The sequence below is a fragment of the Gavialis gangeticus genome, unplaced genomic scaffold (genome assembly GCF_001723915.1).
Source record: "Gavialis gangeticus isolate Ggan-Ray unplaced genomic scaffold, GavGan_comp1, whole genome shotgun sequence".
NCBI classification, from domain to species: Eukaryota; Metazoa; Chordata; order Crocodylia; family Gavialidae; genus Gavialis; species Gavialis gangeticus.
The window spans coordinates 67,705,199-67,708,971 of NW_017729029.1; the positions used below are offsets into that span (position 1 = coordinate 67,705,199).

Here is a 3,773-nt window from a genome sequence, read left to right on the forward strand (position 1 = left end):
GGTACATTATTTAGCTCAAAGCAAACAAGAATAGGAGAATTTTCAGTCAGCTAACATGAACAAGAATGCATTACCATCCAAAATAGAGCTATATCACAGCATGAAGTTCAGAAGCCTGAATTTGCTTCATATCTTCCTGTGGACATATTTGCTTGCTGTATGGTCTAATGATTTAAAGAATTTGAATTTATAAAAGCTTGTTGCCTAAATAATAAACCATAGATATATTTGCAGAGTAAGTACAATTCAATGAGATTTTGCATTTACTTTGATCTGGCTATTTTACCTGACAGCAGAATGGCAAGCAAGGTCATAGAAGAGATTGTAGCCTGGAGAGAGGTTATATCAGTCATCTGGCATGGGAGAATCCCCATATGACATAATGAATTATAGTAGTCCAGGACCCTAATGTCTTGGCCTATATCAAAGCCAATTCCCAACAAGCCTCAAAAACATAAAGAGGGAGAAAAAGAGAGGAGAGGTGAAAACTCGACACGAAAAATACATTTATGGAAGAGTGTAAAACCAGCATAAGTAACAGGTTTTGTAATGATGCTAGAAAAATGCATATTTATATAGCCAAATAGTCAGTGTAAACAAACCTTGAAATGACATTAGACTTGTAAGTCTACCTGTTATTTCTAGTCAAATAGTGTTTGTTTTGTCAGTGTGTAGTACCTTTAAAATAATAGTGATTCAAAGAAGATAGCATTACATATCCCTTTGTCAGTATTTGTGTTAATAAAGCAACAACCGATTAAAAATAGTAATAAACTACACTTAAAATTCATTGAAAATTACTATTAACATTTAATCTTAAAAAGTGATATTAAGCATTTGATTTCTAAACACACAGCTTTTTGCACTAATCCTGGGCCTCAACTTTATTATTCAATATATCTTTGAAACCTGAAAACAATGCCACTCAATATGTGGGGGAGGAAAAATGTTTATAGGTATAAAAAACAGAACTGAGACTATTCAATTACAGTACTGAGTGGTTAGGTTTAGAAGAGATCTCTTAGGGCATCTATTGGAGAATCTTAGTATTGCACATGAAAAAAAAGTTTGCTTTCTTCCACACAGGACCCTTAGAATAAGTTATTTGCAAAATAATAAAATGCATATTACTGAGGACTGCCTGGATGGAAGGTTGTTACATTTGTTGATTGAGCTATTTAAGAAAAGCAATTTTAAAAATGAGAAATATACAAAGTACTAGGATGCTGCAAACTGAAACATTCACTATTTTGTTGCCATCAATTTACTAATTAACCTAATCATGCTTATTTAAGCAAGATCAGATCAATGAATAGAACTAATTTTCAGATTTTACATATTTATAAACAAATAGTGTTTATATGACAACACCTGAAGTCACAGTAAAAAGATTACATTCACTTAAGGATTGCCTTTGCTATCTAAACAAGAAGTAACCCATTAAAGATATGGTTATGTAGATATGTAGATACTGACAAACTGCCTGGTGCATGAGGGTACTTCAGTGTGGAAGCTGTCTGCCAGCTAATCCCACACTGAAGCAACCTCATGACCCAGCCAGCCCCTTCTCACTACAGTGAGCTGGGGTGGAACAGCCCCAGGTTGGTAGGCTGCCCACCTCAGCTCCCTGCTAGCTAGGGCTGCTGCAACCGAGCTCATTGTGCTGTGGTCCTGGGTGCACATGCAAACAGCATGCCAGGAACAATAAACTCTGTCACAAGAAGCACCAGAGTTTATCGCTCTGCATTAATTGCGCGTGTAGATGCACCCAGAAGGTACTTTTTTCTTTGAGAAGAGAAAAAGGGATCAGAAAGGAAAGCTTTCAGACGGGAAAAATATAAAGATAAACTTTATTCAAATAAATTGAGACTACATATATATATTATAGTCTGTATATATGCTATAAAAAGCCAGACACTTCCTGTATTCCATCTTGCTTCCCTGCCCCATCAGACAGTGGACAATAGGTTGCATCTATTAAGCCCTTATTTGATAGGATAACAGGGTGCACTGCATGTGCAGGTTTTAAACATAGCAGTTAAAAATACTCTCGCACATAAGATGCAGGCATACCAAAAATGCAAATTATAAAACACATATGTAATCCTTCTGCAGAGCACCTGTTCTGTTCTGGGGTGCTAAATATATTTTACCTTGGCTCGAGCCCCCACCCAGACTACCTGGGAAACACTAAATGAGCCACTGAGGTGTCCAATAAGGCCAACAACCCTTTCCTCACAAGCAGTGTAAACACAAAACCCTAATTTATTACAAAGAGTAATAATAAAAAAGAAAACACTAACTATAATTTTAAAACACTATAAACTACAAAATAAGGTCTATAGGTGGCCCCTTGTTGGGAAGGTTTCACCCATACCCAGGCAGTTTGGGACTTGGGGGTTCCCCAGCAGGTAGTTCCAGGGGCCTGCACACCTATACCTGCCCTTCAGCGATGGGCTGGAGAGGGGGGCCCGCACCACTGTGAACCTATGAGCAGTCAACCTATGAGTACTTCTATGTTGCAGGGGGCCCCTTGTTGTTCCCAGTGAAGCTGTAGCACTGATCTCTATTTCTATGTGGTGGCTTTGAGGGGTTAACTGTAGCTCTCATTATCATATTGCACCCTAAAGGGGCAGGAAACTGCAAGATAAACCAAAGAAAAGTCAGCCAAACAGCAAAAGAGCCTGAACTGCACCCAGCGCCAGCCACACTGCTTGGTCAAGGCAAAGGGTTGCTTTTGTTGCAAGACAAAAGCAACAACATGTGCGAGGCAGAAGACATACAGCAGGGCTCAGCAACACAGCTATACTGAGACACAACAGCTGTAAAACAATAAACAGGAGACTCAGGCCTGTCCTGCACCAGGGCCTGTACATACAACAAAAAAGCACCAGGCCTATTTGGCTGCAGCCTGGACATTTAGTCTTACCTACACTGTTATGCTGAGACCTAACAGGTATTAAACAACAAAAAGGAACCAGGCCTATTTTGACTTGGGCCTGAACTACAACTAGTGTCCAACCATACTGCTGGGTTGGGGCATAAACTGCAATAGGGACAAAAGGAAGCGCAGGTCTATCTCTGTGGGCCTGAGCTGAGCAGCAATAGCTGGCCAGGCCTATACTTCACTGAGGCCTGGATAAACAACAAGTAGGACCAGGTCTCACCCTGGCTCAAACCCCTCCAGGCTTAACCCTGGCCCAAATTTGAAGCCAAACATATGACTGGGTTTCAGACACACACAGGTGGGCTGAAATGCAATAGCTGTGAAATAGCAAAAAAGGGCCCAATCAATTGAAAGGTGGTCCGTGCTTCTGCATTTGCTCCACAGTCAATAAACTGGTTTTACAGGTTCTTAAAGGAAACTTAAGACAATGGGCTGGATACAATGAGGAGGAGGAAAGGTGCTTCTCTTTCAGTCCCAGAACCACCCCCACCCCCACCCCCATTTACAACAACCAAAAGCACACACTTCACCATACACAACCCCAAGTGTATGTGGGTGTTACACATATTTAAAAAGCAACATTAGTTTCTGGCTTAGACATGTTCTCATCATAATTATCTCTGCTATTCTATGCATCTTCTCCCCCCCCCCATTTATTTTGCCACTTTGCTCAGTATCTCTTCTCTGTTCTGTCATCCACTTCAATTATACAATTGAAATCTCTCACTATTATGAAGAGTGGTCTCTCTTCAACCATGTAAACTGCTAGTTTTTTAAACAATACATTCCTTCCTTCCCTCTCTGGTGGTGCACATACACTGGAAAT

The 3,773-nt window shown here is 40.2% G+C and overlaps 1 long non-coding RNA gene across 1 annotated transcript in view; it reads right to left on the reverse strand.

The window, feature by feature from the left end:
- Positions 1 to 291: 291 nt before the first annotated feature.
- LOC109300435 overlaps positions 292 to 3,773 on the reverse strand; it is a 27,569-nt gene continuing 24,087 nt past the window's right edge. Inside the window, exon 3 of the long non-coding RNA XR_002098225.1 lies at positions 292 to 445. This is a non-coding gene — a long non-coding RNA (uncharacterized LOC109300435). The remainder of the gene's footprint in view (positions 446 to 3,773) is intronic.